A 24,178-nucleotide genomic window follows, 5' to 3' on the forward strand; every position below is an offset into this window, starting at 1 on the left:
GTCGCTTTAGCTTTTCACATTGTATTGGTAGGCGGAGCTGCTTTCCGGCGATTGTCTGCCTCTTCTCTCTCGCTCAGCTCTCTCATTTTTACTAAGTTAAATATTCAAGCCTGAGCTTTCACGGACGGTGGGTGCGTGCGCCGGGGAGGGCGTCAAGAGCCAGCGGAACAGAACAGAACCGAACGACACTGCCTGTGGCGCGCTGGTGACTCTTCTACTGTTCGATCCAAGTGTTTCTTAACTTCGTTTTAGGCTACTTTCAAAATGACAGAAGAAAAGAATGTTGGGCATATAAAGCTGGTAGGTGCCTTAAACTCCTCCCATCCCGTCTCTTCCAGTGTCGGCTGGTTTCAGGTTTATTCTGCAGTGTTTAGTGGGGAAAAGCGAGACTAAGAGTTGACCTCGGAGAAGCAATTTGGAATTATTCACTGCATAACCTTATCACTTTCACGGTAGTCGGTCTTTGCGAGAGAGGAGCGGAACCATTGGGAAGAGTTGACAGACTTATCGGAATAATGTCAATGGTAGGCTGGCTTGTTAGCTATTGAAATAATCCAAAACGTGCTATACAACTTTATAGATTCGTGGAATATAGGGCTAACTTTGATTATAATATGCTCTGTGTTAGGCTACTGTATTCTACCGTACATTAATGAAAAGGTTTCGCGGAAAAAATACTTGGGAACTGGATCTAGGTTAGCTCTCCCGGTATAGATCCTGTATCAATACAGGATATACCTAGCTCTTGATCCAGCTCGTTTGTTCATATGCTTGTGTGTCTAGTAAATCAAATAATTATTTGTTTTATTGTGTTCATTAGTTGCTGTGTTGCTTGCGGTCTGTGTTGAGCAGTCGCATAGCCTGTCGCGTATTAACGAAACAAACAACCGTAATCTGCACGTGTAGGCAATGTGAGCTAATGATGCGCCATTTCCCTTAGATTACAGTTAATTGATGAATGGTTCCAGATAAGGATATCCGCTGTCATTTTAACCATTGTCTGTGAGCAATATTTGCCGTCAATGGTCAATAGCAAGTTGTTCTAATTTTGGGGTTTTGGAAAGCGCGTTTTGTCTGTGTCACTTATAAGGCTACATAAACCTTGGCACCTTGTGATTGGAATTACCATGGGACTCAAATCGTTTGATGTTGCAAAATGTTGTTAATTTTGGGAGTATGATAAGCAGTTGTGCTCAATAAGGCTTCTTTAAAAAGTTATGTCTCTAGATTAAAGCAAGGCCATTGGGATGTGCCAACACTAGTGTCACTTGTAGCCTACGGCTCGTTATTTTCACAGGATGATGGCAGTTGCACTCTGTTTATTAACGGTCATGTTAAATCGTAGCCTAATGTTGATTTTAACTGAATCTTCCATACACAGTTTATTATGGCTTTATATATGCTTAAAATATGAACAAAGCCTAATTAGAAAATGTTTTCCTCCCTGCAATGTTGTGATTTTATAATCTACAATGTTATATTAACAACACTGATGATTTAGTAAAATATCTGGAGGATTTACCTCTTGAGACCGCGCAAGACGGATCCTACGATCGGTTAGAGCGTATGGTCAATATATCGTTTAGCTGAACCCTATCTTATTCCATACAAATAAGGACATATCCTGACTGACATTAGGCTACTTAAGGTTAAATCTTACTTTCTGTTTTCTTCTCTATGTAAATCGTCCTTTTTATACCCTGACCTATTTTCTGTTGCCTATTGTTTGTTGCATCCCAGCACTGTTTACATCGACGTCTTACAACCAAGCAGGTCATGCAGTATTTCTAGATATATGGTCATTATAGCTCCTCGCCCGGTTAAGTCGGAAAGGATAGGCTCACTGACTCCAGTAGCCCTAGACCTTAACGGCTCCAAACGGAGAGGTAGCCTCATACTGTACTTTCCAACGGGTTATCATCGAAGGCTTGAGCGCTGCTGGTGCTGTGCAGGCATAATGCATAATGTAACCCCCTGCCTACCTCAGTTTGATCTGCCAAATCGGACCGTGTTTGGCTTTCAAACTCTTGACAAAAAAGTTCAAACGAAGGAATTCCTACCATGTTCTTAAAACGTTCCATTTTGAATGCAGCAAGCTGGTGTCACAAATGGTACACAAATGGTACACTATGCCCGCTATAGAGCTTTCTGGACACTGGTCAATAGCGGTGCACTACCCTGAGATGGCCTACATGTTTTCAGCTAGGGAATGGAGATAGATGGCTCTCAATATGCTTTAGAGGAAGGCAATGTTGTGTTGTCTAGTCCCTGTTTGACTGCGATATTGCTTTGCTTTTGTGGCTGTTATAAAAGTGTCATGTAGAGACTGTCAGGGGATTTGGGTGGTTTAAGCTATACAAGGTTCAACTGTTGTGTCTATTGTTTTAGAACCGCTGTTTTGCCCCTTTAGATATGTTGCTGTAGACTGCTGAAATATGAACTATACACAAGTGCCTTTATAAAAGGGTAATTATGCAAAAAAGAGCCTTTTATATTTGGAAGTAGACATTGAGCAATGATGAAATTGTGATCCCTTTTCCATTATTTGGCACTTAATATACTCTTGCTATTTTATTGGGACCTTTTGGTACAGGAAAACTTTAGAGAGAATGTTTATATGAAAGGAAGGTTATAATAATAAAACAAAATACAAAGTTTCACTACCGAAACATCTTACTTTTGAGCATGCTCTTTCAAGTACTTCATTTGCAAGTATCTAGCAATGACCAGAAATGTCTGAATGCTCTCAACTCAGCTATACATACTATACATCAGTATAAGCAATACAATGTCAGTTGAAAGTCTGACAGAATCGGGAAGCGCCTGTGATATAGAACAGCTGAAACAGGATGCTGGTACAGTAGATGGTTGTGGCTTTTATGACCTCATGGAAAATTGAATGAACTCGGTGGGCCAACTATATGGTTGGAGCCAAATGGTTAAAGTCCCGGTGCAGTGAAAACCTTTTTCATTTTTCTATTATTTTCCACGCTATGAGGTCCAAATAGCACTACAATAGTTAGAATTATGATAATGCCCTTATTTGTAAGGATTGTTGTCTTGTGTCACAATGGGTTCTGCATATGGAATTATCTTAAGATCTGTTTCCTAAATCCCACATGCTCAGATTGGGGGTTTTCTTCAGAAATACTGTAAAGTAATTAATTAAAGGTTTTACATGTTAATAATGTATACATTGTATTAGGACCTAAACTAATGGTATATCTATTTTGCTAAGTTGTGCCCATGCCTAGTGTAACTTAAAAGGGCCCATTCACACTCACACACTGCCAGAGTGTGGTAGCACATAGCACTAGGGAGAGATAGTAATGGTAAGTCTCCCTAAACTATCACAGCATTTTCCCACTAAAGGCGGGTTTACAGCCATGCAAGGAGCCTATATAAAAATGTCGGCAGACCATGTTTTTGGTGCGTTTCCATCACTGGTCTGGCATTTCAGCAGGTGTTGTCCCTCAGAGTAGATGTAAATCAGACCTCCTGACATGTTAAGATCCCATTACGCTTAAAGGAGGCATCCATAATCGCAACCCTGTGTAGCACACTACTGTCAACCTGGGCCCATGGTAGCAACTGATTCTGCAAACCTAACAAGGAGCCAAATAAAGAGAATAGAGCTCTCTCTGGTTGAAAGGAGTGCACTGTATGGGGAACAGGGAACCATTTGGGACATAGGCATAGAGATTGTTGGCATGTTTGTCACAGCAGCATGAGACTCTCTGGTCCCATCCCACCCAGCACTGTCTCCACTGTTCACTGGTTCCACTAATTCTAGTATTCTTCGATTTAACTGGTCAGATAAATCAGTCAGGCACAAACTGTGTCATGTTTGATGAGATGGCTGGTAGCTATTTTACTTACTGCTGGTCATTGAGGCAATTCATTTTCCACCGTATTGGACCCATTTTAAGTCTGTGGATGAACAGTTCAATTCCTTTGGAATCCAGCTGTGCTATTATTCATGGTTATATGGTAGTGAGAATTAAGAGTTAATGACACTGAAGATGTTGATCTAGGCCACTGGTCTGAAAATGGCTTGCCTATAGTCCTTTGTAGAGTTTTTACATTTTATGGACATTATTTCTGTGCGTTTTGAAGACTGCTTTTGGCTCAGTAGCACCCCCGGAGGCTGCCGCTTGGTATTATTTTGAAATGCAGAAACGTAGTTGTTGAGCCTCTATGCACAATACGGAGCTGTCTGAGTCAGTTATCTTGATAGCTTATCTTCTATTCTTCACTGTTAATTCATTCTTGTCATTAACAAAGTAAACCGTAAAAAGCATATGAATACTGTTGTGGTTGAGTGCCGAAGCTTGTTTCTCTCTCACTCATGCGTCCTCTTTCATCTTTCCCTCTCTTGCCCTATCACTCTTCAGTCTCAAATTCTCCTCTCCTCCTTCTTCCTCTCCTTTCAATCTCTCTTTCTGTCTCTTTCCCTCTTGAAACCTGTTCTTCCTGTTTCTTCCCTCTCACACTCTTGTTGTCTCTAGTCATGCGGTCAGAACAAATCATGTTATTGAGTCACAGTTACACTGATTAGACCAGACCTTTAGTTGAATGGTAGCAACAAGGGTTGTGGTTATAGATACTATCTGTTGTCTACAGGAGGGCTTAGCTAGCTCTGTGGTAGCCTACATAACAAGCCGGGTTTGACGACTGACCTTGGCCACGTGCATGGTAAACAAACTTGGAAAACAATATGCAATGAAGACCGAGGCTTGTAGGGGAGCACTGCTCACGACATGGGGAGGATATGACAGAACCCCACGGCTCTGCCAATCGACTTGGAGCACACTCCCGTAGTCGGACGCCATAATGTGCCCTCAGGATGCTTTTACACCCCTCTGCAAGCTGTTCATTCTCAGGGCCCTCCCTCCCTTGTCCGGATCTCTCTCCCGCATGTCTGCTAAATAGTAGCCTACTAACTTTATAGTTCACTACTTCCTCTGTGGTCAGTGCCCTGTCCAGTGTCAGTCAGTAGAAGGGCCAGCCCGGTTCACACATTGTCACTAAATGTTTCATCTCGTTGGTGAAGTAGTGTAATGTGATTTCATGGCTCTTGTTAATTTCCATTTAAACCCTTGCGGGAAGGGAGACACAACACAGTTGGTTATCTGACTGACAGAGACAGCTAGCTTGAAGGGTCTAGTCAGGGGAGCTAGGCCAGTTCCCATGTTCAGGCCTATAGGCGTAGACTGGAGCCCACCTATTTCAGGGACTGTCAGATCCAGCTGGTCTGGAGAGAAGCCCGTTCACAGAGGAGTCACAGCAGTTTTCTGGAACTCATCAATCTTGGAACAACCTTAACCTGGACAGTAATGCAATCCTCTAGGCCAGTGGTTTTCAAACCTTTCCCTGGGGACCAGCAGGAGTTCCATACATTTAACTCTTCTGTAGCTAGCACAATCAATCAACTTGTCAATTAATTATCAAGCCTTTGACTAGGTGAATAGTTAGGAGAGTTAGTTCAGCACTTCACTGACTTGTGAAGCGAATGGGGTCCCTGAGGAGAAGTTTGAGAAAGAATGCTCTAGGCATCCCACTAGCCCAGTATGTGTCAAATACGGAAGTGTGAACCAGTTAAAAGTGAGATTGATGGCATGGTGTGATTCATAGGAAACACAGATATCAGATTGTGTGAAGGGCAGGCTATAGAAATGTAATCCAACTCTTGCCAATGCATCTGTACTCTTAGATACTTGCCAAACACTACGCCACACCAATGGATTTTACTTTATTCTCCACAATAAGTCTGAGTCAGAACACGTGCTAAAGATATTAAAGTCGCAGAAACAATTATACCAACTGAATTTTCTCAGAAACCAATGGTTTTTGATTGATATGTCACAGACAAATGTGTTAGACCAGAACCAGAACACCTGTAAGGAATCTAACATTTGGAAATGTCATTGTTGGCTTTGACATCCCAATTTGTTTGAGATGATGAAATCCCTGATTTGATATCACCTAAACAACTGCAGGGGAAGGAGCATAAAACTGAAGAAAAACTGTGCAGAGAAAGATAGTCTAGCAGAAGAACTCCAATTCCAATGCTTTTGTTTAAAGTTTCTCTTATTTATCAGATTTTTACCTGGAACACCAGCTTTGTGCATATATACCAGCAGGCATAGAGACCTAAATACCCATGGGCTATGATGAACATTGTGACCTAGCATACATGATTTATTGTTGGTTTCACTCATTTATTGTAGTATTCTCTTCTGAACGATCTCACGTGGTTAACATGCGCCTTCACTATATCCTCTGACACTTGTCAGTAGTCTACATGTTTGTGGACTACTTTTAAACCCTGAGTCAAGACAAACTCATCTACCTGAACGTGTGAAGCTCCAACTGTTAGCGGATCACTTACTTCCTGACCAACAGGACCCAAAATGTGAAGATGAGTCATCCCATTTCGGACTGTTCATCCCTCAGCACCGGAGTGCAGCAAGGGTACGTTCACCCGCTCCTTTCTGTACCCGACACCACTGACTGAATCCAACAATGGATCTGTCAAGCTGCTCAAAGGTCCTAGTGGTGCTAATCTGGTTGGTCTCATCTTTGCCCCTTAGCCATTTCTTTCAGCTGATTCATACAAGTTCCATATACAGGTAGTCGTCGACTTACAACCGGAATACGTTCCGACCTGCCGGTTGGAAGTCAATTTGGTCCTAAGTCGGCCGAGGAAAAATAACTTAGTATATTCAAGTCCCCCGTAGCCATGTTTGCGTTTTCTCTTACTACGCGGCAGTAACTATTGTACACCCCGCCTCCTGCCCAGCCTCCCGCACGGTACCGCGCTGGCTGGCAATACGGCAAAATTTGTGTGGACTTAAGTCGAATAGGTCGTAAGTAGATGACTAACTGTACATCTTCCACAATCTCAGGTGTGAGAAGAACATTCCAGTTATCACGGCTGTAATAACTGTGAGCTAAAACCATTGAAGATCACAGAGTCAATCTGGATCCGGCTTTATGGATCAGTAGTTTACTACACGCTCACCTCTTCCTTTGCCGTCTTGTTTGGGTCTGCAACTGCGCACACATGGCTGCCTGGCATGGAAGTCTGCTGGAAAGCTTGTCGCAGTGGTCATTATCCCCCAGCAAGGAGAAGGCAGACAGGCAGTACAGGTCAAACATGACCAGAAAACCCTGCCACCTGAACAGTTTCTTTCCATTTGCTGTGGCCCTTAGCAACCATCCATCTGTCCCTCAGATGGCTAATAAGACTATGCTCACTACATCTTGCCGCCTCAAAACTGCACTATACCGCAGTCAAGCTCTGTTCATCTCCCTAAATCTAAATGTACTGTGCTGAATCTGTAAATGCATGCTCAGGCAGTAGATCCATGCATCTTAAACTCACCGCTCATATCTCATTATCTTATATGCTCACCATCCATTTGTTTGTTGCAGCACCATTCCAACAAGTTACAGTTTGAGTATAAATGTGCTCAGTGACTAAAGGGGATAAATGTTGCCTATGTGTTTGTAGTAGTGCCGTCGTATTTCAGCACAGCCTAGTGGAGCCACTCCATTCTGAGCCTACCAACAACCCAGAGCTGAATTCCAGCCAGCTGGATGAGGCTTAAACATCTTATACCAATCCATTAGTTTTATTGCTGGAGGAGAACTGACGTGTTTTATTGAAAACAAATGCTACGATGGACCTTGTCCCTGTTCAGACTTGCTCCGTAGGCAATCGAAGCGGAGAACGTAGGCAGGGTCATGGAGCTTACCAGGGCCCCGGTGTCTGAGTCCGGCTGAAGCGGTTCGGTCCCTGCCTCCCACTGCGGGGCGGTTCACCATCCAGCTGCAGCATTCTTTCAGCAGGACAAGCAGGGTCCACAACACATGTTTCCCATGATCTCACCTGGCAGGGGCCTGGGCCCAGCCCAGCCTGCCGTCACAACGCCTCGGCCTGTCCCTGAGACTCGTCCCCTGGGTACTATATACAACCCACCCACTACCTCACTGGCAGGGCTGGGAAGCAAAAATCTGTTGCTCACATAAGCGTACTAAACCTGACTACACGGAAAACCACACAGAGAGGTGTTGTGTTCGCCGCATGTACGCACACTTAAAAGTAGATCACGCACGTGCGCGCACGTGCGCACACTGGAACGTAGGTCAACGTGTTGGTGACTAACGGTTGCACTCGCAATCGTCTTAATATAATAAGCAGAGCACAGATGTGTATGGCAGTGAAAACAGGTTGTGCGTGCGTTTGTGTGTGGGCGTGCATGTGGGCATGTGTGTGTGCGTGCAGGTCTGTGGCTAAGCTCCTTTTCATTTGGTTGAGTGAGAGCAAATAAGAGGCTGCGGACTGGAAGGAAGGCTGGAGAGTGTAGGAGTGGGATTGAAGGAGGAGAGAGAAAGAGGGGATTGAAGGAGGAGAGAGGATGGAACTAGATTGGTTTTGCTCCATAATGTAAAAACTGGCAGCTCATATCTATCCCTGGCTGACTGTCTTCTACTCATACCATCATCCAGACTTTAACCTACAAATTAACGGCCTTGTGGGATATAAAAAGAATGCCACCTTCAAACAGTGGATCTAAAAATTCCACACACCCCTGTTAAAATCCCAGGTTTTTGTGATGTAAAAGAATGAGCCAAAAATAAATCATGTCAGAACATTTTCCACCTTTAATGTGACCTATAATGTGAACAATTCAATTGAAAAACAAACTGAAATCTTTGAGGGGGAAAAATAAAAAATAGAAAACTCAATATAACCTTGTTGCATAAGTGTGCACACCCTTAAACTAATACTTTGTTGAAGCACCTTTTGATTTTATTACAGCACTCAGTCTTTTTGGGTAGGAGTCTATTAGCATGGCACATCTTGACGTGGCAATATTTGCCCACTCTTTGCAAAAGCACTCCAAATCTGTCAGATTGCGAGGACATCTCCTGTGCACAGCCCTCTTCAGATCACCCCACAGATGTTCAATTGGATTCAGGTCTGGGCTCTGACTGGGCCATTCCAAAACGTTAATCTTCTTCTGGTGAAGCCTTGCTTTTGTGGATTTGGATGTGTGCTTTGGGTTGTTGTCATGCTGAAAGGTGAAATTCTTCAGCTTTCTAACGGACTCCTGAAGGTTTTGTGCCAAAATTGGCTGGTATTTGGAACTGTTCATAATTCCCTCCACCCTGACTAAGGCCCCGGTTCCAGCTGAAGAAAAACAGCCCTAAAGCATGATGCTGCCACCACCATGCTTCACTGTGGGTATGGTGTTCTTTGGGTGATGTGCAGTGTTGTTTTTGCGCCAAAAATACCTTTTGGAATTATGGCCAAAAAGTTTTACCTTGGTTTCCTCAGACCATAAAACATTTTCCCATGTGCTTTTGGGGGACTTTGTTTTTGCAAACTTCAGCCGGGCTTGGATATTTTACTTAGTAAGAAAAGGCTTCTGTCCTGCCACCCTACCCCATAGCCCATTCATATGAAGAATACGGGAGATTATTGTCACATGTAGCACACAGCCAGTACTTGCCAGAAATTCCTGCAGTTCCTTTAATGTTGCTGTAGGCCTCTTCGAAGCCTCCCTGACCAGTTTTCTTCTCGTCTTTTCATCAATTTTGTAGGGACGTCCAGTTCTTGGTAATGTCTCTGTTGTGCCATAATTTCTCCACTTAAAGATGACTGTCTTCACTGTGTTCCATGGTATATCTAATGCTTTGGAAATTATTTTGTACCCTTCTCCTGACTGACATCTTTCAACAATGAGATCCTTCTGATGCTTTGGAAGCTCTCTGCGTGCCATGGCTTTTGTTCTGAGATGCAACTAAGAACATGTCAGGAAAATCCTACTAGAACAGTTGAACTTTTTGTGATTAATCAGAGTCATTTTGAATGATGGCAGGTGTGTAATTATTACTTAGTATTATATCAACAGTATGATGGGGAATTATCCAAATTATTCTCAGAACTATTGTTTCTTTCAAGCCCACTTTAGTAAAGTTCAAATCTGCTTAATTGACCATCATAGGAAGTCGTTTATTTTTTATGTTGTTCATGTGGCAGTTAGCCGCCTATCATAGCCTCTATCCCCTTCCAGGAGCCTCCAGCAGAAAGCCCTTTACACTGTCTTCAGTATCTTCCTCTACAGTTATACTGTATTTATTGAAACACTATCCATTGGTAGCCTTTACATTATTCCCTTAGTCGGCCTGGAGAGAGTTATTTCTTACTTGTTGATTTGTATCTGCTGTTATGATGAGTGAGGAGACGGATCCGGCCAAGAAGAGTGAATGTTTCTGACTGACTGACTGACTGACTACCCGTTGTTAAATAGCATTTTGGGTAGAGACTCTGACTGCCACCCAGTATACTGGGTATCGAATCTGGCCTGGGACAAGAATGATTAGCAGGTTACAAGCAGGTTACAAACATGAGTAGCTACACAACCAAGCAAACAAGCCAAATTAAAAATACAGCCGCATCAGCTGAACTGGAGGCAGGAAATTTACCTCATATGTGGTCCTGTTTACTGGCCTTTGAAATGCAGGGCTAAAATCCTCTAGTATGGAATCCATTAAATTACACTATTTAACATGTTGAATAAACCTATTGACTAATGAGCACTTGAATATGAAATGTTGTGACTTGATTCTTCATGTGTACATCCTTTTTACAAGTCGGGATTACACTTTCATCCGTACTAATGTAATAATGCTGGGAAAGTTGTGCTGCACACCTGTCGACAGGAAAGGCAGCATACAGTACATCGGTCATGGCTAAAAGAAGGGATAAAACACCAGCACACATACTCAAGGTAGCTAGGTCAGCTGGCCAGAACAAAACATTACTAAAAAGCTAGCAGTTGGTTGCAAACAATGTTCTCTAACATACATATAGCCATCGATGAGAAATCATGTTTTTAACTGGGAAAGCTGGCCAGAAAAAAGCTAGCTGAGGGTGGAAAACAACGTTCTCCCCAACAACAACAAAAAAAAAAAAAAAAAAAAAAAAAATATATATATATATATATATATATATATATAAATAAAACATCATCTGTTAAACTTAGATCGCTAAGTAGCATGGTGTTATCATTTTAATACTTATTATTTGTAATACCATTGTTGTTGTTGGAAATTTATGGACCCAGTCCATTCAACTAATGCACAGGCTAAAGTTGCTGTTAGATAGTTAGCTTTGGGGCAACAGGGTTAGCAAGCCAGCTTGTTTGTAATACTATGTTATTGTGGTGATCTATTAATGAACTATGCTGTAAAGCTATTAAATTTGCTTTTGCATTGTCAGGGTGTTTTAGGATGAAGCGCATGTCCTTGTTGACAGCATCTTCCATGTTGTCCCCGAATGACAAAAGCTACCTAACCGGGATCAGTTTCTCCACCAGAAAATGTTTACATTTTCCTCGCTTGGCCAGCGTTGTTCACAGGCATTGCTGATGTCTAGGTAGAGTTTCGCTCACCACCAAGGTTTCATAGAAAATGATAGAACCGTCCCGTCCAACGCTTGCTGTCTGAAACCACCAATAGCAGTTAACCATGCCAAAACTCATATAGCTTGCAAATACAATTATTTTAATTCGTTTTTATTTCAGATGATATACCTAACATGGCGACATTGCTGTTTTCTGCTATCTTATGATCTCCCATGAGTTGAAGTTGATTTAGATTCCAGGCTGCACAAACTAGCTAGATTCATGTTCCGGTCTGCCCACACTAACTCCAGTGATTATGAACAGAAAGGCATGGCTTAAAGGTTTAAGTTTCAGGCAGACAATGCTGGATCCGCAGGTTAGCTAGTTGAATAAAATCAAACGCTGCTATGAGCTACATATACAGTAGTGTTTATCACTTAGAACTGTAGTGCATATGTGTTTTAACCTTAAGAATTAAACAGACCTATCCAGACATGCTGATTTCACGTACAACGTCACCTACAGGAACCAATTCTTGACCACTTCTCAAAGAAGAAAGACAGCTTTGGACCATAAATAGCTGCTCTGCAAGCCGCCTCCCTGGCTCACCCCAGTCTCTTCTACCTGTTGGCCGGCTGAACTTGGCTCTTTTTCTGTTGTCCATCAAGTAAATATTGCAAATATATTTGTTTGTTAACTGTATGTACAGTGCCAATCAAAAGTTTGGACACATTCACCCATTCAATTCAATGGATAAGTGTGTCTAAACTTTTGACTGTATGTGTATTACAGACAACTCATCAATATCAATTACAAAAAAAAAATCCATCCAAAAAAGAATGAAGAAAACAATTACTTCATAACACCGGCCTAGCATATGATGATAAATGACCGGAATTTAACAAATGGAATACATGAACGCTTGACATTTTAATGTAGATGATCTACTGGGGAATTCTTGGACTGCCGAGGGAAACATCCCAAATTGCATGTTCCCGGTGTAGGAAATGGTGTGTCACAGAGCCGTGACACAGACCCCCCCCCCCCCCCCCCCACCCCCAAAACAAAAAACAAAACAAAAACAAACAATGGTTCAGAACTGGGAGGAAATGCCAAACATTACAGGCAGTTATAAATAGCATCTCCTGTCTGCTGACTTTGTAGAGCTCCCGCTCTGGAAACACCTCAGAGAAAGGGGTCAGTGGGAAAGCTTTCTCGCCACCCTACTTCATTGTCTCTGGCTTTCTCTCTTACTCTCTCTCTCACTGTTTCTTTGTCCCTCTCTGTCTCTCTCGCTATTTCTGTTTCTCTGCCTCGATCATGTGCTCTCCCCTTCACCCCTACTCCATTCGCCTTCTCTCTCTCTCTCTCTCTCTCTCTCTCTCTCTCTCTCTCTCTCTCTCTCTCTCTCTCTCTCTCTCTCTCTCTCTCTCTCTCTCTCTCTCTCTCTCTCTCTCTCTCTCTCTCTCTCTCTCTCTCTCTCTCTCTCTCTCTCTCTCTCTCTCTCTCTCAAAACGTTCCCTCGTTTTGAATGGGTGTGAGCTATCTGAAAACACTTTTTAATAACAGCTGTTTATTTATTTATACATGTTCTGCTACAACTGCTTACCAAGTAGCAGCCTGTTCCCCTTTTAGGGCACTACTGCCTGGTCAAACGTAACACATTGCATAGGAAACCGGGTGCCATACATTTCTTATACTTTTAGTTTAATATAGGGTCAGGCCCCGATGATACCTCATATCCCAGAAAAAATTTGCTTGGTAACAACTGGGAATAAAACTGCTGTTGTGACCTGCTGGCCAGGTAGCTGGGCAGTAGTAGATTAATCAAATAAGGTTACAATTAAAATAATTAAAAACAGTTTTATTTATTTTTTCACTCCCCACTTTCCCAAAGCATATTCAAATACATTTCTGGCTCACCAGAAACGTTCAGAGCTCCATTTACTTGAAAGGTTAGGGATGATTTAAGAGGAGAATATTTAACTTTACCTTTCGTTTGTTACCTGATTGAGCAGATCATGCATTTCCCTCAGCTGTCGGGTTTCTAATCTCCGTCTTTCCATCTCCCTCTCTTTTGCTCCACCTTCATTTACCCACCCCCCCTTTACAAACAGAAGGATGTGTGATGTTAAGAGAAGTCAGGTATACAGGTACTCTTTTTGAAGAGAGACTGCAGAGGATCTTTTCTCAAGCTGCACCTGGTATTGGGGAACTGAGGTGTGATCCGTCAATAGATCAACTCCAGATACGTAGCTCCGTTCGTAGTGTGTGTGAGGGAGAGCGTGGGAGTGGAGAGAGAGAGATTGAGTGAGAGAAGAGGCCTACTTATTTCTCGGCGAGAGCTTTTGATCATTTCTCCTCACCAGTGTCAAATGCTGAGTGGCAGAAGACAAGGGTGATCTATCTGGGTACGGTCTCTAAAAAGAGTGTGACAGTACTGCACTATGGAAATGCTGAGTATACCCCCACCATGGTTCTGTTGAGGAAAGCCGTGTCTCTGAGATTATGACGCGTCTGCATTTGATCATAATCAAACTGTTCTACTAAAAGGCAATGATAATTGTTTGCCTGTTCTTTTGTTACACATTTCAAATAAGAATATACTTAATGTAATATTATTATATATTCAAAGTTATGTTTATAGAATATAGAAAGCTTCACTTCAGCTATCGCTATACCGAAACACTTCCCGCTTTCTGAGTTAAATAAGATCCCAAATGTGCCCCCTATTTCCTAAGTACTGCATTCTTTTTTAACCAGAGCTGTATAAGTCCTGGTTAAAAGTAGTGCACTAAAAAGACGAAAGGGTGCTGATGTGGGGCACATTCAACCATAGATTGTTTCCCTGGCTGTCATACAGTCTGAATGGGGCCATGCAGAATCCCCATGAAAAGAACCTTGGCAAAGGAAATCTAATTGTCATTTATGCAATGCGCCGCATAGATTGCTTTTTCATAGGGTCTGCACAAAATTTGCATATTTATAGGAAATCCACGGAATAAAGGTAAGTTATTAGTTCAGTTGTATGCAGAGATTTCTGTCAACACTGACGTTTTTGGGGAGTATGAAACGGAAAGTGGAAGAGGAGATTGAAAAGGAATCTATGTCAACACAAAGTAAGTTGTTTGGAGCACGGACAAGGCAGTACAAAAGGATTTCATTCCTCTAGCTTCATGCATTACGTTTTTATTTCCGTTACACAAACTGGTTATTGCTAGACACCGTGGATTTATACGGTAATCTTGGGAGTGTACATCTATACTCAGCGGCCAGTTTATTAGGTACACTGATGAAGTAGTTGATTAAAGCGCTTTTAGCCTCCAGAACAGCCTAAATCCTTTGGGTTCGTGGATTGTACAAGGTGTTGGAAGCATGTGGCAGTGATATCGGTCCATATTGACGTCGTCGACTAACGTAGTCGCAACAGATCTGGCTGTTTTTATTGGACCGTTCTCTGTAGATCCTAGACGCATTCACTTGGAAAAGCCCAGGAGGGCAGCCTTTATTAAAGTTTGTCTAAAGTATGTTGAGAGTTTCATCGCTGTGACAGTGTATGAAGATGAGCTCGCACTGTTTAACTGATTGGTGTCAAGCTGACGTCAAGTGGGTTGTTTTTGATACGTCTATCTTCTCTGGGTAGAAATCCCTACAAAACGTGTCATTTAATCTTTGGGTTTAATAACTCATGCCTGTGAAATAATTTCAGTTATGCCTGTGAAATAGTGTCAATTTTTCATCTTTAATAGTAAGACTCATCGAACACAATATGAGACAGTCAGTCAGTGTTGTTTCCATCTCTTTACGCCCACATTGTTCTTCTAAAATGTAAGTCAAAGAGCAGCAGTTGCTAGTTGTCTATCCTGGACACTCAACCAATAAGGTTATATCACCAGGGACCCCCGGCCAATAGGGTCGTTTTCATTTGAGACACCTGGTCAGTTAACTGCATCAGAGACCTCTGACCAATAACATTGTCTGAATCGGAGACTGAATCATTGACACATAGCCACTTAGTCTTTCATTTAGCAGCTTTGCCATTCTGCCTCCTTAGTCTCTTCATGGCACTCTTATCTGTATGCTCAGCTAAATATCGTAGGAGCTTTTGCCATGAATGTTTATCCTGGTTTTGTTCTCAGCAGCACATGAATAATGACGGGCCAAGGGGTGAAGGGAAAGCATTTTCTCCATCCCAAATGACAGCCTAGTCCCTAGTATAGTGCAATGCCCAATAAGCCCCAGTCAAAATGTAGTGCACTACATAGATAATAGCATGCCATTGAGGAAGCAGAGTGTGGCTGCTCACAGTGCGTTTGTTGATAACACCCTCCTCAGTCTCTGGGATAAGAGCATTAGTATTAACTACCAGGGGAATGAACAACAGGACATTTGAAGGTATTTGCGTTATAATGCTCGACTGTTGGTGGCTTGGACTGGATGAGCTCTTCAGTGCATAGGAAATAGCACTGCACTGTTGTAAAATAGCCTGCTTGGTGGCAAATGTTTGTAATTAAATAGAATTAGAAACATCTTCTACTTCTAAAAACTCAGTGTGACTCTGCACTCCTGCCTATCCAGACAATGGCCTGGAGGAAAACATTAGTCCGTGGCGTTGGTAAAATGGAAAGGTACCAAACAGGTGTCTGTGAATATATAAATTTTTCATACCACTTTAAAACCAATATTTATTAACACTCAGACATATGTCTGACTGAAAACCAGTGGGACAAGTCAGAGGAAATATATCGGACTCCATCCTGAACTTTTCTGTAACTATATATAGACTGCTCAAAGACATATAGGGAACACTTAAATCACACATTGGGTCTCGATGATAACAATTACTGATTGTGAATCAGTGTCACCTGTTTTGGTGCAAATGAACGTGACAACAGGTGACACTGATTCACAATCACTTATGCTTCCTAACGGGACAGACTGACGTCCCTGAGGTTTAACTGACTTGGTGTTATACTGTGATGATTACATGTTGCCTTAATTTTTCTGAGCAGTATATTTTGTTTTACACATTTTATGATAATTATATTAGAATTAATCTGACATGCAGGTAATACGTGCCAAGGGGGGTAGCGTTTATGAAATAGTTATTACACGGGTAGAATGTTTGAGTCAGTATTACTCATAATTGTCAGGAAGTGGGATCCAACCAGCCCCGGCCATTGTATTGTCCCAGGTGGCACCTATGAAGAATGGTAGGTTATAGAATGTTATTCAGGATGCCTAATCTTGTGCCAGGCTTATGATAACATCCCTCTACCTGTGGAAACTGAGGTCACAATTAGTGTATTATTTATCTTTTGCTTACATATAGTTTTCTGAATCCTGAAGGTCCAGCATATAGTTGGCATTGCCTTTTAAAACAATTTTCTGACACATTCTGTCATTCATACATTTCAGTGCAGCATGTTTACGGATCATGGAGGCTTTTGAATATAGTCAGCCATCTTGGTCCTTCAGAGCCGAAACGATGACTAGTGTATAAACAGCTAACCTGAGTCAGGCAGGAACAGCCACTATGAATGGCACCAGATGTGAAATGGAAACCCCTGGCTGCATTATTGTCTCATCTCCCAATGCAGCCCTTTTCCTATAAACTGTGGGCTGTAGGGCAGTATGTAGGGAGTAGGGCAGTATGTAGGGAGTAGGGCAGTATGTAGGGAGTAGGGCACCATTCAGGATGCTGGCACAGTGTCTCTTTACATTCTATGAATAGAAACTGTATGTTTGATTAGAGATTGAGGGCAAGAGAGACACGGAGAGTGAGAGGGGGAGAGGGGGAGAGGGGGAGAGAGGGGGGGAGAGGGGGAGAGAGGGAGAGGGAGAGGGAGGGAGACACACAGACCAGACCATCTAGACAGACAGGCAGATGAACAAGGAGAGACAACGACACCGAGAGAGAATATGTGGAAAATTAACCGAGATCAGAAGCCACGTGTTTAAACATATATTTTTTTCTAATAACTATAAATGGACACTTGACTTTTAAACAGGGAATATAGGGTTCTGACCATTTTAATGTGCTGCCTGATCTCTTCTACTTATTAGTAGAGTTCTGGTGCATTCTGATGAACCGCACTTCATATTGTTGGCTGCTCTTTCTCTTCGCACTGCTAGAGAGAAAGGGAAATCAACCAGCTGCTTCTCAAAGCTCAAAACTGCATATTCGTTTCTTATTTCTGACAGGATTTCTTTTTTTTTACCAAAACGCATTAAAATAGCTAGCAAGCTTGCTGAAGAACAAACCCTGCTCTGCTTAAATCCCCTTTCATGATTTGCTCACTGAATGGAATGTCAAATGTTAATGTTCTTATTGTACTATAGCATTAGGACCTGCTCATGGTGATTAGTTGTATTGTTCGTAGCCATGTTCCAATGTCCACAAAAGCTCACAACTTAGAAAGCATGCCCGGCACGGTAAGCTAGTGTGGTTGTTTAAATTGCACACACGTTTAGAATTAAAGCTGCTGTTACCTAATCGACAACTACATGCTTTTTTCTGTGCAGCTTTTCCTATGTGAACTACCACTTTATTACACTGAAATTCAACTATATGAAATAGCCCTGAATTGTAGAAGAACTCGCTCTTTCTCTACTCCGTGAGGCTGTGAAAGAGAACAACTTAGTTATGATTTATTACACCTCAGAGAGTGGAAAGTAAACTGCCATCTTTCAACCCCATTTTATCCGATTATTACTGCTTTTTATGCCTTCTGTACCAGGCCAATTACAGCTTCTGCCGGCCTCAAAACTGTTATTAAATTAGTAATGTTTTGCCGTTTCACATGAGATGGATAACCAAGCACACTGGAGTAATCCTGTAATTTATAATTAACACACGTTGTTCTCATCTGATATTCGGGCAACGCTTCTCTGCATACCAACTGACCTCAGCATGGACCTGACACCACATTGAAAACCCGCCTGGGTTTTGTTAAGCATTCGACTCTTCAGGGAATCAGAGGAGCGCGTGACCAGCGTGCACATTTGCCGAAGTTCACGTTTGTGCACTGTTAGTGTGGTGTCTGATGGTCGTAAAGGCCTAAAGACGATCGATGTGTACCAACAGAATTGTTTTGTCTAGTTATGGCCATGGAAATTGTCCCTCGGCAGTAGCAAGTGTCTCGGAAGGGTTGCGGCGCTGAAGCCCGCCGATAGACACACGCCGCCTGTTTTCACGGCGCTACTCCTACTGTAACCGCCTTTCCCCGGCTTCGAATTCCACATCCTGTTGTCTCATTGTTCCTCAGTGGCACCTTCTCAGGTCCCATCGACACTAAGCCGCTCCTGGGACTGGGGTTGGACAGACTGACAGGCGTAGCTCCCGGTGAGAGGCTTAACAGCCTGTCGAGATGTGCCAGCAGCGCAGGAGGCTAGGGCGCTGTCACTCAGACGCACGGGGAGACTCTCACAGAAAAAGACTTGACTGGCAGTGGCTGTACCTCCAGGCTGTACCTCCATAAGTCAGTGTCTGGTGCCGTGTTCGAGTTGTCCTCCTGTATGGCCTCAGTGGACCCATACAATGTTCATTAGCTGTCCGGTGTGCAAGTTTAACACCGACGTGTTCATGTGGTGTGTGGTTGGTGTGGTGGGTCTCTCGGGGAGGCAGGTCTTTTGTTTTCTGCTGGATGGGAATGGGTGCTAACGCTCTAATCCCATCGCTGTACGGGGCACTGTGTTTCATCCCATAGGGAATGTGTCTAGTTTGCTACATAGTGAATAATGGTCTTGTGAGCGCCAGTCTTATCACGGTAGTATCTGACTGGTGGAACTGGGCCTCCGACGTGAACACTCAGCAGACACCCCTGTCCTCTCCATGGTCCCTTCCACATCTGGCTCTTGTTTCGCTCCACCTATTATCCAATTGTATGACATCTCCCAAGTGTTGACCCATGTGTCTAACAGGGAAATAGTCTGGCAAAAATAATTCCCATGATTTCCAAAAACACCAGCTGGAGGACCCTCTGAATGGAGGTTGAGGGGTTAAGCATTTCTGAGGAAACTCTTGAGTAAGTGTGTGGAATTTTGCAGCGCCTGTTGCGAACTAGTCCTCCATCCCAAAGAGAATTTCCCTGCGATGTTCAGTATGAAGCTGGATGTGAACATTTTCCAGAACCGGAGGGTGGGTTTCATCATCCACAGCTGCTGCACAACAGGGGGTTCGACGGTCCTGCCATGACCTTTAACTACTCAGGTTTCATCCACTGCTAGAGGTCAGAGGTCATTGCAGGACCCTCATAACCTTCCAAACCTGCATGACCAGCCACCTAGCCACACATGCTCTCATGAGTGGAGTGTCTCTCACACACACACACACACACACACACAGTCAACCGGGCACCAGTCCGCTTAAACACACTCCAGGGGACTAAGTAACTGACTAACGATTACACTTACCTTTAGCACAGTGCCTTGTAGGCTTTAAATGCACGTGTCCATCTTTTCCACTCCTGTGAGTTCACATGGCAGAAATCCAGTAGTGTACAGTGTTTAGTTAGTGTTTAGTGGTCAGTCACTATATTATATGGTATGATATAAAACCTTTAAAATACATGGTAGTAAGTTATTACAGTGCTTCGTTATATAGTGCAGCATACCTTTAGTATCCTGTTATTTAATAGTACTGTAGTGTGTACTAATAAATAAGGAATCGATAAATCAACAGTAGTCAGTATCTTACTCGAGACGACCACAAATGGTCTTTTAAGTGATTCTTGTGCTCCTGATTTAAATAATGCTCAAAATAATTCAAGGGTGAGGCCTATAGGCCCAGTCATTTCACAAGTAAATTTTGCCATTGTTTAGACAAGGCTAATTGCCATTGTTCCAGAAATGCCATATTCTGCTGTGACACATGCTTTTTGTAGGCCCAGCTAGGGCCTACTGAACACAGTGCCCCTGGGGGACGGGCCTTCCCTGCCTTTAAATGCTGAAACCGAACAAAGACTTTGTCCCAAATGACCAGCGGTGAACTACGTAGGGAATATGATGCCATTTGGGGCACAGAGACTTTGAAAAAGCCAAACACAAAATAAGCATCACGTATTTCAAAACCACTTCCTCTTAGCAACGTTCTCATGTACTGGCAGGGCAACCCGTTTTATTCATTTTACCCAAAGACCATTTGACAGCACTTAAAATATTTAACCTCAAACGCTATATCCACGTTGCCCTGTAGTATATTGAGCCAGTGGAGCAGATATAGTTGAGGTACACCTTTTTAGACAGTTCTTTTAGTTAGAAGTGTTTGTTTTTAATGGTGTTAAAGTCGTAGTTGTGGGCCCAGGAAAACCCCAGGCGAAGACACTGCTCTGGTGTTGTCCCAAACCGTGCCCTGTTCCCTATCCCATGCACTATGTTTGGTGTGAGACCTGTTGAAACGGAGTGTGCCGTGTGGGGCACAGGGTGCCACCTGAGAACACAGGCTTGAACCTGTCGCTTTGGAAGGCGACACGTCCCGTATGGTATCGAAGCAACATCTGCTCGTTGTAGGCCACCGAAAACCCAGAGAGAAGAAATCTGAGCGCCTACCACTTTGGAGAGAGCCGTCTCCATTTGATCCTTTCTTATGTTGATTACTGCATGGCGCACCGTTTGTAGCTGGCAGCAGGCTTTTCAGCTGAATCAGATGGTGAGAATAAATTCATGAATATTACAGATGACTCATTTGGCTTGTTTGTTTGAACAGAGGCCGACCACGCCACCTTCGGCATCCCAAACGCCAACCTTTTCTGATGCAGTGTGCCAGTTTTTAAATGGGGACCATAAGGGGGTTCTGGGTTAGAAAAGTACACTATGTAGGAAATAGGGTGGATTTTGGAAGCTGATCCAGGTTGTTTTTCTTGATGTTTTCTCCCAAACTGGAAAATGGCTGTCAGGAACAGAATGTTGATTTCCTTTGAGGCTGTATTCTATTCCCACCAGTGACGCAGTGGATGGATGGCGGTTAATGAGGCTGTTTATTCGGTGTTAATGCAACCACGTCTCTTAATTTGTGGCTACACTGCGTCCGTACGCACACATTTCTCCCCTGTTTAGCAAAGAAAAGCGAATTCCAATACAAATGAAATATGTCTGACAAATGTGTCATTGTCAGCGTTACGCGTGCCATTGTGGGAAGCCAACTCTGTGTTATATTCAGTTAAAAAACACCCTTCAGTGTGGTAGATGCCATATACAACCTACAAGATGATTGCTTGATAAAAGATGAGAAGAAACCTGTGAAACATAACACATGAAATGAGCTGTATTTACTGCAATGCTAATATGGGAAAACTACTGTATAATTATTTTATACTGCTACAGTATTGCAGAGAATATAACAACATTGTTTGTGGTTATACTGTTAAAACAATAGTATATATTGTTTCTTCAAAAGGATAGGTGTCATCAGGAACATATCAGTATTAAGGAACAGCATTTTGGCCTTCCAAAGCTTCCAAAAATCCATCTATGGTGTTGAGGGAACTGGATTTTGCCCCGTTTAGGATTAATTCCAAATAGTCCATTAATTAATGTAACCAGTGAATTTAATAGATAAAAAGAGTAAAAAGCAGGACCCTAGGTTCTGTAGTCAGACCAGGGATAAACATTTGTAACATAAACATTCTGATAAAAGAACCTTACCAGCCACACAGAGTATAGACTAGGAAAGGACAATTGAGGACATAATTATGAATGGCTATACAGGATACTGAAGAATCATCGAAATATGTAAATAAAGATTGAAGTAACCAATTATTTTAAAATGCTGTCTTATATAACCACAGCTACTAGCGAATTAGCGTTCAGGATTCAAATCACCTGGTTTATGGGAGAGCATATACTACAGGTATGACATTACATCATTGTGTACTGCTCTAATTGTGTTGGGATTTGGCTGATAATGGCAATAAGGCTTCTCAGGGTTTGTACTATATTGTAATATACCACAGCTGTATCCTGGCCCTTAAGAAATTCAAACAGTACACAAGTGCATCTTGCCCCCGACACCGTGATGGGCACGATTTGTTAGCAAAGAAGAATCCAAAAACCACAGTTTGAGAGTTACACAACTTGTTTGACACAAAACAATGAGTGTATTGAGCATAATGAAGTACATTGTAAAGTACAAAACAACTGTACAGTGTGCTGATATGTCTTCTGTACTTCCACCCTGACCTTGTCCTGCCGGCCCGAAGGAATAGAGGTCATCTGCTTATCTCCCAGCTCCTGCATGCTTGCCCCTTATCTCACTGTCTGACACCGATAATGGGGCCTTTAGTTAACATGGTGCGCCAGCCAGCCGCTTCTACAACTTCACCCAGCGGCCTAGCCAGACTGCTTCCTAGGCCGATACCAAATAGGACCAACTGCTCTGGTCAAAAGTAGTGTGCGTCGCAGAGAATAGAAGCCCATTGGAGATGTAGATAACGTGGTGTGTAAGATCTGCCTGGTCGCACAAATCTGACCCACCAAATCACAGCTAAATGGGCCGTCAGATAAATCTCAAAACTGCTTCCTTCTCGTTTCCCTAACCTTGTCCGCAGGCTGTTGCACACAGCTCAGATGAAAGTGGGATATCAGCAATTCATAGTTGGCCCTATCGGTAATGACGATAGAATCATTGGAACGTGCGGAGCCGCGTTCGAGCAGTAAGAGTCACGGAAAAAGCTTGCCACCAGAGTTTAGTCCAAGTGTACTCTCATCTTCCGGTTCTCCAGTCTACCTGGCCCCTCAGAAATGATATGGGAGTGACCTTTGTTGTACTCATTGAGCTTTTAGCAAGTCACACCAATGCTTGACAGGCTTTTAAGAAGAGACAGGGTGTGAATGGAAGATGTGCACATGGAGGAGTGTTATAGCGTGATGTTGTTGTGGTAGAGGATTGGTTGTTAATTGGTTGTTAGAATAAGCTGATAATCCAATCCCAATGCATCTGGAGTTCCCCCAACTCTTTCTGTTTGCTAACAACGGCCAAGTTTGGCACATTGGTCCACCAGTATCTTTGCGCATTTTCACAGAAGTGTTTGGGAATGATATCACTTTCCCTCTGACTAAGACTGAAAATGAAGGTCAGACACTGGCCCTGTTATCACATCAGCATAATATCTGCATGATTGGCTACGGGTCTGGGATATCAGTTTTTCCGGTGGTTAATTTGTAGCGGAACGGTAGCTAGCTATGCCTTCACAAGCAGTTAGCTGGAGCTGAAATCATGTCAGCTTCGAAAACTGAGTCAATGTCAGGAGCTAGGGATGTTGTCCTGGTCTCATATCTGGGTATGTTTTCACTCCAAATCCGTCAGATCCAAGTTCAGACTGGGCTGAAGTGATATTTGCTGTTAGTCTTTCAGACTATTGTTGTTTTCTTTCTGCTGACTGTTGGCAACTGTTGTTCGGTCGTTTCGTTCAGGGAGCCCGCATAGGGGAACAAAGTGGTCTTTCATTTCCCCCCCAAAATATGCCTAAACACTGGTGAAAGGGGCTTCACAGAGACCGGAGCAGTGGTGAATAAGGTTATGTCAAGACTTCATAGGACTTAAAATGCAGCAGGATCGTTCAAAGCATACAGATCTTCGAACTAATCAATACGGAGTCCCACGGGCATGCAAGAGCAGCGAGGAAGAGCTGTGGGTAGATGGGATTTTCACGCGAGAATGAAAAGTCTTAATGAAAATTCATTATCAAGGGTCATCGGTTTTAATTCCCTCCGGTTCCGTGCCGGCTACTTTGTTTCTCTAGATGAAAAAAGCAGCAGCTGAG

The 24,178-nt window shown here is 42.9% G+C and overlaps 1 protein-coding gene across 6 annotated transcripts in view; it reads left to right on the forward strand.

Moving 5' to 3' along the window:
- The window catches only part of mid2 (midline 2), a 133,970-nt gene that overhangs the window by 49,235 nt on the left and 60,557 nt on the right, over positions 1-24,178 (forward strand). For 3 of the 6 annotated variants that reach the window (XM_010897611.3, XM_034291890.1, XM_010897620.4), the window contains exon 1: positions 45-300. The exons of 1 other annotated variant lie outside the window; for it this stretch is intronic. The gene's annotated coding sequence lies outside the window, so the exon portion shown is untranslated. Of the gene's footprint in view, positions 1-43; positions 301-364; positions 525-24,178 lie in introns of those variants that run through there. 2 more of the 6 variants (XM_010897587.4, XM_010897595.3) reach the window with 2 other exon arrangements.

This window comes from Esox lucius, chromosome 4 (assembly GCF_011004845.1).
Source record: "Esox lucius isolate fEsoLuc1 chromosome 4, fEsoLuc1.pri, whole genome shotgun sequence".
Classification (NCBI taxonomy): Eukaryota; Metazoa; Chordata; class Actinopteri; order Esociformes; family Esocidae; genus Esox; species Esox lucius.